Source organism: Drosophila ficusphila, unplaced genomic scaffold (assembly GCF_018152265.1).
Source record: "Drosophila ficusphila isolate 14025-0441.05 unplaced genomic scaffold, ASM1815226v1 contig_638, whole genome shotgun sequence".
NCBI lineage: Eukaryota > Metazoa > Arthropoda > Insecta > Diptera > Drosophilidae > Drosophila > Drosophila ficusphila.
This window is the reverse complement of record NW_025064571.1, coordinates 20,645-31,260: the sequence shown is the minus strand read 5'-3', so window position 1 is coordinate 31,260 and position 10,616 is coordinate 20,645. Positions and strand designations below refer to the sequence as shown.

Sequence of the window (10,616 nt, the reverse complement as noted above, 5' to 3'; positions counted from 1 at the left end):
ATATCATAGTATAATATTATATGAACGATTCCGCAAATAATATGTATTATTTATAGATATATTAAATATAGGTTTTTTTTTTATTCATTACCGGTCACCAATCATCTATATGGCTATACATTCATTAACTATTATTATTAATGTGACGAGACTCTTGGTTACCGTAAAGAGGTTTATATATAGTTATCTCAAACATTACTTTGTTTCTTTTACTTTGACATGATCTTATATGCGTCACTAATAATATGACGGGACATTTGGCTACCGTAAAAGTGGATTCATAGTTAATCTCAAACATTACTTTGTTTCTTTTACTTTGACATGATCTTATATGCGTCACTAATAATATGACGGAATATTTGGCTACGGTAAAAGTGGATTCATAGTTAATCTCAAACATTACTTTGTTTCTTTTACTTTGACATGATCTTATATGCGTCACTAATAATATGACGGGACATTTGGCTACCGTAAAAGTGGATTCATAGTTAATCTCAAACATTACTTTGTTTCTTTTACTTTGACATGATCTTATATGCGTCACTAATAATATGACGGAACATTTGGCTACCGTAAAAGTGGATTCATAGTTAATCTCAAACATTACTTTGTTTCTTTTACTTTGACATGATCTTATATGCGTCACTAATAATATGACGGAACATTTGGCTACGGTAAAAGTGGATTCATAGTTAATCTCAAACATTACTTTGTTTCTTTTACTTTGACATGATCTTATATGCGTCACTAATAATATGACGGGACATTTGGCTACCGTAAAAGTGGATTCATAGTTAATCTCAAACATTACTTTGTTTCTTTTACTTTGACATGATCTTATATGCGTCACTAATAATATGACGGAACATTTGGCTACGGTAAAAGTGGATTCATAGTTAATCTCAAACATTACTTTGTTTCTTTTACTTTGACATGATCTTATATGCGTCACTAATAATATGACGGAACATTTGGCTACCGTAAAAGTGGATTCATAGTTAATCTCAAACATTACTTTGTTTCTTTTACTTTGACATGATCTTATATGCGTCACTAATAATATGACGGGACATTTGGCTACCGTAAAAGTGGATTCATAGTTAATCTCAAACATTACTTTGTTTCTTTTACTTTGACATGATCTTATATGCGTCACTAATAATATGACGGAACATTTGGCTACGGTAAAAGTGGATTCATAGTTAATCTCAAACATTACTTTGTTTCTTTTACTTTGACATGATCTTATATGCGTCACTAATAATATGACGGGACATTTGGCTACCGTAAAAGTGGATTCATAGTTAATCTCAAACATTACTTTGTTTCTTTTACTTTGACATGATCTTATATGCGTCACTAATAATATGACGGGACATTTGGCTACCGTAAAAGTGGATTCATAGTTAATCTCAAACATTACTTTGTTTCTTTTACTTTGACATGATCTTATATGCGTCACTAATAATATGACGGAACATTTGGCTACCGTAAAAGTGGATTCATAGTTAATCTCAAACATTACTTTGTTTCTTTTACTTTGACATGATCTTATATGCGTCACTAATAATATGACGGAACATTTGGCTACCGTAAAAGTGGATTCATAGTTAATCTCAAACATTACTTTGTTTCTTTTACTTTGACATGATCTTATATGCGTCACTAATAATATGACGGAACATTTGGCTACCGTAAAAGTGGATTCATAGTTAATCTCAAACATTACTTTGTTTCTTTTACTTTGACATGATCTTATATGCGTCACTAATATGACGGAACATTTGGCTACCGTAAAAGTGGATTCATAGTTAATCTCAAACATTACTTTGTTTCTTTTACTTTGACATGATCTTATATGCGTCACTAATAATATGACGGAATATTTGGCTACGGTAAAAGTGGATTCATAGTTAATCTCAAACATTACTTTGTTTCTTTTACTTTGACATGATCTTATATGCGTCACTAATAATATGACGGGACATTTGGCTACCGTAAAAGTGGATTCATAGTTAATCTCAAACATTACTTTGTTTCTTTTACTTTGACATGATCTTATATGCGTCACTAATAATATGACGGAATATTTGGCTACCGTAAAAGTGGATTCATAGTTAATCTCAAACATTACTTTGTTTCTTTTACTTTGACATGATCTTATATGCGTCACTAATAATATGACGAGTACTTTTTGGCTACCTTTTTCTTTGGATTCCCCAAAAAATCCAAAATTATAATTATCAAAATAAATTTAATAATTATAATATTCTTTCCATTTCGTTATTTTATTAAATATCGAATCATCAAGCAAAGGATAAGCTTCAGTGGATCGCAGTATGGCAGCTGCTCAACCACTTACAACACCTTGCCTGTTACAAAAGTCGTTTACAATTGATTCTAGGCTTTGTCATTGTATTAAATAATGTTTTTATATGTAACTAGCGCGGCATCAGGTGATCGAAGATCCTCCCAATTTACTATGTTACAAATTACATTGGCATCACATCCATTGTCGTTTATAAAATGAATTATAAACTTTAAATGGTTTAGAAGCCATACAATGCAAATTGCCCCTTATTTATCATTGCAGTCCAGCACGGATACGACCTTAGAGGCGTTCAGGCATAATCCAACGGACGTAGCGTCATACCACTGTTCGCTCGAACAAGTATTGTGCCATTGGTCCGTACCTGCGGTTCCTCTCGTACTACGCAGGAATGCTGTCGCAACAACGTTTTGTCATTAGTAGGGTAAAACTAACCTGTCTCACGACGGTCTAAACCCAGCTCACGTTCCCTTGCATGGGTGAACAATCCAACGCTTGGTGAATTTTGCTTCACAATGATAGGAAGAGCCGACATCGAAGGATCAAAAAGCGACGTCGCTATGAACGCTTGGCCGCCACAAGCCAGTTATCCCTATGGTAACTTTTCTGACACCTCTTGTTAAAAACTCTTTAAACCAAAAGGATCGATAGGCCGAGCTTTTGCTGTCCCTGTGTGTACTGAACACCGAGATCAAGTCAGCATTTGCCCTTTTGCTCTATGTGTGGTTTCTGTCCGCACTGAGCTGGCCTTGGGACACCTCCGTTATTATTTGAGAGATGTACCGCCCCAGTCAAACTCCCTACCTGGCAATGTCCTTGAATTGGATCATACCTGAGTAATTGGAGTTATACCAAATTTTCAAATCAAAAATACATAAATGCATCGTTTTATTAAAGAATTTGTTTGCGATTATATAACAAACTCGTGATACTTTGATCAAGAAGCTTGCATCAAAACCCAATACCATAAGATATAATAAATATATCCGTATAATGGCTAGGAAATGATACACGTTCCATTTAATCAAGTAAGTAAGGAAACAATAAGAGTAGTGGTATTTCATTGGCGATATCAAACCGAAGCCTAATATCTCCCACTTATTCTACACCTCTTATGTCTCCTTACACTGCCAGATTAGAGTCAAGCTCAAAAGGGTCTTCTTTCCCCGCTAATTATTCCAAGCCCGTTCCCTTGGCTGTGGTTTCGCTAGATAGTAGATAGGGACAGTAGGAATCTCGTTAATCCATTCATGCGCGTCACTAATTAGATGACGAGGCATTTGGCTACCTTAAGAGAGTCATAGTTACTCCCGCCGTTGACCCGCGCTTACTTGAATTTCTTCACTTTGACATTCAGAGCACTGGGCAGAAATCACATTGTGTCAACACCCGCTAGGGCCATCACAATGCTTTGTTTTAATTAGACAGTCGGATTCCCCAAGTCCGTGCCAGTTCTGAATTGATTGTTAATTGATAATCGTTATAATTAATAAGAACTAATCGGTTTGAGCCAATTAGTATTCTTAAAAATTTTAGCAAGAAAGTTCCACAATTGGCTACGTAACTAAACTATCCGGGGAACAAGTAACCACCATAAATGATAGACACTCTATTTACCCAGAACGAGCACATAAACCATGTTATTGTTTCCCAATCAAGCCCGACTATCTCAATCTTCAGAGCCAATCCTTATCCCGAAGTTACGGATCTAATTTGCCGACTTCCCTTACCTACATTATTCTATCGACTAGAGACTCTTCACCTTGGAGACCAGCTGCGGATATTGGTACGGCCTGTTGAGAAGTTTGCGTGTCCCCACCATAAATTTTCAAGGTCCGAGGAGAAAATATCGACACAACAGTATATGTCATGCTCTTCTAGCCCATCTACCATATCTCTCTGCGAAAGACTTCCATGGTAGTACGGCTATAAAACAGAAAAGAAAACTCTTCCGATATCTCTCGACGGCTTCTTTATGGTCGTTCCTGTTGCCAGGATGAGCACGAGGCCCATATTTAATAACAAACGGATACTCAACAGGTTACGGAATTGGAACCGTATTCCCTTTCGTTCAAAATTATTCAAGTATATTATTTTTGGCTTGTATATATATTTATTTAGTCATTAGTTTTTTACTTGAAAATTTTCGGCTTTCGCCTTGAACTTAGGACCGACTAACTCGTGATCAACCACTGTTCACACGAAACCCTTCTCCACTTCAGTCCTCCAAGGTCTCATTCGATTATTTGCTACTACCACCAAGATCTGTACCAATGGCAGCTCCATGCAGGCTTACGCCAAACACTTCTACGCATACCATTGTACCTTCCTACTCACTAAAGTTTCAAAATTTATATTACAAGTAATATAAATCATCTACTTTAGCGGTAATGTATAGGTATACAACTTAAGCGCCATCCATTTTAAGGGCTAGTTGCTTCGGCAGGTGAGTTGTTACACACTCCTTAGCGGATTTCGACTTCCATGATCACCGTCCTGCTGTTTTAAGCAACCAACGCCTTTCATGGTATCTGCATGAGTTGTTAATTTGGGCACCGTAACATTACGTTTGGTTCATCCCACAGCGCCAGTTCTGCTTACCAAAAGTGGCCCACTGGGCACATTATATCATAACCTTAAACTTCATATCAAGAAAGTTAAGGTTCTTACCCATTTAAAGTTTGAGAATAGGTTAAGATCGTTTCGACCCTAAGGCCTCTAATCATTCGCTTTACCAGATAAGATTATTTTATATAATATTAAAATGCACCAGCTATCCTGAGGGAAACTTCGGAAGGAACCAGCTACTAGATGGTTCGATTGGTCTTTCGCCCCTATACTCAATTCTGACAATCGATTTGCACGTCAGAACTGTTTCGGTCTTCCATCAGGGTTTCCCCTGACTTCAACCTGATCAAGTATAGTTCACCATCTTTCGGGTCACAGCATATATGCTCAAGGTACGTTCCAGTTAGAGGCATAAATAATATAAATATCATTATACATAACTATATAGAACGCCCCGGGATTGTGTTAATTAACTATAAATAGTTAAAAAACTAATCCCATTATTAGTCAAGTTAATTACGCTATTAGGTTTATATCCCAATAACTTGCACATATGTTAGACTCCTTGGTCCGTGTTTCAAGACGGGTCCCGAAGGTATCCTGAATCTTTCGCATTGTTAATCATACAAGTGCATATAATAAACACAAAAATCATTGATAATTATGCCATTATATAATTCCGAAAAATTAACGCACTGTAATCATATAAATCTATCAGCACTTTATCAAATTAATGACATTTATTTTGTGTTAAAACGCAAGCATTTTAATTTAAATAAACTATAAGCCATATTTTATGATAAATTTTGTATGCTAATAGATTACAATGTCCTTATATGGAAAAAATGCACACTATTATCATAATATTGTTTAAATATTACAATTTTAATGATGAATTTTCCATAATGGATATTCAGGTTCATCGGGCTTAACCTCTAAGCAGTTTCACGTACTATTTAACTCTCTATTCAGAGTTCTTTTCAACTTTCCCTCACGGTACTTGTTTACTATCGGTCTCATGGTTATATTTAGTTTTAGATGGAGTTTACCACCCACTTAGTGCTGCACTATCAAGCAACACGACTCTTTGGAAACATCATCTAGTAATCATTAACGTTATACGGGCCTGGCACCCTCTATGGGTAAATGGCCTCATTTAAGAAGGACTTAAATCGTTAATTTCTCATACTAGAATATTGACGCTCCATACACTGCATCTCACATTTGCCATATAGACAAAGTGACTTAGTGCTGAACTGATTTCTTTTCGCTCGCCGCTACTAAGAAAATCCTAGTTAGTTTCTTTTCCTCCCTAATTAATATGCTTAAATTCAGGGGGTAGTCCCATATGAGTTGAGGTTGTATATAACATTTTTTTTTTTCAATATATTCTTTACATTTATATAATGGAGAAACATTTAATGAATTCGTATAAAAATTTTTTTCGTTAATTAGTTTTAATTTAGTTATGAGTTTTAAACGAATTTAACGAAGAACAATAACATTTACAAAAGATTTCAATTTTACTAAATCATTAATAAGAGACAATTCTAGATGAAAAATATTTCAAACATTTTTTATGCTAGACATTCCTCAGTATTATATGATTGAAAATGAAAATATTTTTCTTCGTTTTTCACAATCAAATTATTTATAATGTGAGATAATGTTTTCCATAGATATTTTAATATTATGAATAAAAATAATAATTATATTTAATTAAAATTTTTATCCAATAATATACCATATGCTTAGAAATTTGATTACCAAATTTCTAAACAACTTAATTAGCATAGTCTTACAACCCTCAACCATATGTAGTCCAAGCAGCACTAAAAAATTAATTAAAGTACCATAACAGCATGGACTGCGATATGCGTTCAAAATGTCGATGTTCATGTGTCCTGCAGTTCACACGATGACGCACAGTTTGCTGCGTTCTTCATCGACCCATGAGCCGAGTGATCCACCGCTTAGAGTTTTTATATTTATTATTTCAATTTGTCAAATATGAATTTATTGAAAGAAATTAAAAATACACCATTTTACTGGCATATATCAATTCCTTCAATAAATCTTTTTTTTATACCTAAAACGAAATGCTGCGAAATGTCTTAGTTTTATATAAACAATATTATACCATTTATTACTTGGATAATTTACAATTTCATATAATTTTAATGTGATATAATATTGCGTTTTTTATATAAAACATTAACCTGAAGTAAACCAGGTACAACATTCAACATTTTAGGTTGTTGCATTAGCCAATGTATGCCCATAACTATGATGAACAATACATATTCGCAACGCGTGTATATTATGGTCCATATACACGCAAGTTTCATATTATAATATATAAACATAAATTTGTGAATATATTATAATACAATTTAATTTGCTTGATTATTATTCTTGTTTGCTTGATTTTATTTATAAAAAAATTTAATCCAAATTTTCATTGAACTTCTTTTTTTTATAAATATATAATTGTTTGGCAATTTTATCTTGTTATATTATAAAAATATATTTTATAATTAAAACAAGTTATTGTTGTTTACGGTAAAGATATTATATACAATAATGATCCTTCCGCAGGTTCACCTACGGAAACCTTGTTACGACTTTTACTTCCTCTAAATAATCAAGTTCGGTCAACTTTTGCGAAACAACCGTAACACGCAAGGCGTCACAGTGATCACGTCCGGAGACCTCACTAAATAATTCAATCGGTAGTAGCGACGGGCGGTGTGTACAAAGGGCAGGGACGTAATCAATGCGAGTTAATGACTCACACTTACTGGGAATTCCAAGTTCATGTGAACAGTTTCAGTTCACAATCCCAAGCATGAAAGTGGTTCAGCGGTTTACCCGGACCTCTCGGTCTAGGAAATACACGTTGATACTTTCATTGTAGCGCGCGTGCAGCCCAGGACATCTAAGGGCATCACAGACCTGTTATTGCTCAATCTCATTATTGCTAGACGCAATTTGTCCATTTAAGAAGCTAGTGTCCTTATAATGGGACAAACCAACAGGTACGGCTCCACTTACATAAACACATTCAAACACAATAAACATTTTACTGCCCACCATGAATGAAGGCTATATAAGCTTCAACACCATAATCCTGAAGATATCTATTTAATATATTTGAGTCTCGTTCGTTATCGGAATTAACCAGACAAATCACTCCACGAACTAAGAACGGCCATGCACCACCACCCATAGATTCGAGAAAGAGCTATCAATCTGTCTTACACACTTATGTTCGGACCTGGTAAGTTTTCCCGTGTTGAGTCAAATTAAGCCGCAGGCTCCACTCCTGGTGGTGCCCTTCCGTCAATTCCTTTAAGTTTCAGCTTTGCAACCATACTTCCCCCGGAGCCCAAAAGCTTTGGTTTCCCGGGAAGCGACTGAGAGAGCCATAAAAGTAGCTACACCCAATTGCTAGCTGGCATCGTTTATGGTTAGAACTAGGGCGGTATCTGATCGCCTTCGAACCTCTAACTTTCGTTCTTGATTAATGAAAACATCTTTGGCAAATGCTTTCGCTTAAGTTAGTCTTACGACGGTCCAAGAATTTCACCTCTCGCGTCGTAATACTAATGCCCCCAAACTGCTTCTATTAATCATTACCTCTTGATCTGAAAACCAATGAAAGCAGAACAGAGGTCTTATTTCATTATCCCATGCACAGAATATTCAGGCATTTGAAGCCTGCTTTAAGCACTCTAATTTGTTCAAAGTAATTGTACCGGCCCACAATAACACTCGTTTAAGAGCACTAATGCAGGTTTTTAAATAGGAGGAACATATGAAAAAATACAAGTACTTAATCACATATAAGAACTCCACCGGTAATACGCTTACATACATAAAGGTATAGTACTAACCACAAATGTAAGTTGTACTACCCGTATGAAGCACAAGTTCAACTACGAACGTTTTAACCGCAACAACTTTAATATACGCTATTGGAGCTGGAATTACCGCGGCTGCTGGCACCAGACTTGCCCTCCAATTGGTCCTTGTTAAAGGATTTAAAGTGTACTCATTCCAATTACAGGGCCTCGGATATGAGTCCTGTATTGTTATTTTTCGTCACTACCTCCCCGAGCTGGGAGTGGGTAATTTACGCGCCTGCTGCCTTCCTTAGATGTGGTAGCCGTTTCTCAGGCTCCCTCTCCGGAATCGAACCCTGATTCCCCGTTACCCGTTGCAACCATGGTAGTCCTAGATACTACCATCAAAAGTTGATAGGGCAGACATTTGAAAGATCTGTCGTCGGTACATGACCATACGATCTGCATGTTATCTAGAGTTCAACCAATATAACGATCTTGCGATCGCTTGGTTTTAGCCTAATAAAAGCACATGTCCCATAAAGGTTCATGTTTTAATTGCATGTATTAGCTCTAGAATTACCACAGTTATCCAAGTAACTGTTAACGATCTAAGGAACCATAACTGATATAATGAGCCTTTTGCGGTTTCACTTTTAATTCGTGTGTACTTAGACATGCATGGCTTAATCTTTGAGACAAGCATATAACTACTGGCAGGATCAACCAGAATAATGTTTTTCTTTACATATTTCATTCATATTTTCGAATAGAAATAATGCAATATAAATATTATAGATCTATTATTTTAATATTCTATTTTTTGAATTTGATTACGGCCAAAACTTGTATAGCATTCGTAATCCTTCTTTTATGTTTTGTTTTATACTTGTTTCGCCACTAATATAACAAGTTTTAGATGTTATAAGAATTATTCATTACATCATATATATAAATATACGTATGTATGTATAATTTTATAACATAATTTTTATTTAATATATATTTGCTACTATAATTTTATTATATGTACAATATTTTATTCTAAAATATCATTTTATTTCAACATACATAATTATTTATGTATCCACACATTTGCAATTTTTGTTTAATCAATATAAATATTGAATTAAATCATTTGTATTTTGATGTTAAATTTAAAATTTAACATTTTTCCATATAACTCTCGAATGATATATAATATAAAACCGAGCGCATATGAAAAATAAGTATTTATTTAATAATAATATTATTAAAAAATATTATTATTTTATTTGAACTCACTATACCGGCAAACGATATAGTGCGTCCGATTTTAAGGCAGGTACTAATTTAATATACATTATATTAGCCTGCCACCAAAAATTAACGATAATAATTGGAAACCAATTGTTATTATATATATACATATATAACCTTGGCGCACGTTTCAACGTTATTATCTTGAGTTTTAATAATATTAGTCCGCTCAGCCAAGTCTCGTATTCAAAAAGAATAAAGAAACAAATTTATACGGATAATATTATAATATATATTGTCAACATTGACTAAATCATATTATATACATAGATTTATATCAATTCTAGATGGACATCCACTGACCATCCTATAGTAGTTTTTTGCATCGATGTCTTGAAATCGGGCATTTTCAATTGGGCTTGCCACCCACCCTACAGTTATTCTCCTATAATAACTTAAGAGAATATTGAATTCAGTACTTTTTATATACATATGAATTACTTCTTCATATAATTTATATTTATGCTGATTTTCATATGTATATGGTAAATTTATTTATATTATTGACAAAATCATATGCATATCATATGTTTTGAACAATACTTGGGTCGGCAACCACTGCCTACCTATAATAG

General features: G+C 34.4%; 3 non-coding genes across 3 annotated transcripts; all 3 read right to left on the bottom strand.

The window, feature by feature from the left end:
• Positions 1-2,298: 2,298 nt before the first annotated feature.
• LOC122320604 lies at positions 2,299-6,259 on the bottom strand. The gene has a single exon (XR_006245722.1). It is a non-coding gene; the product is annotated as a large subunit ribosomal RNA (ribosomal RNA).
• Positions 6,260-6,698: 439 nt separating this feature from the next.
• Positions 6,699-6,878, bottom strand: LOC122320601. Its single transcript, XR_006245719.1, has one exon. It is a non-coding gene; the product is annotated as a 5.8S ribosomal RNA (ribosomal RNA).
• A 600-nt stretch (positions 6,879-7,478) lies between these two features.
• On the bottom strand, positions 7,479-9,475 carry LOC122320602. The gene has a single exon (XR_006245720.1). It is a non-coding gene; the product is annotated as a small subunit ribosomal RNA (ribosomal RNA).
• Between the last annotated feature and the right edge of the window lie 1,141 nt (positions 9,476-10,616).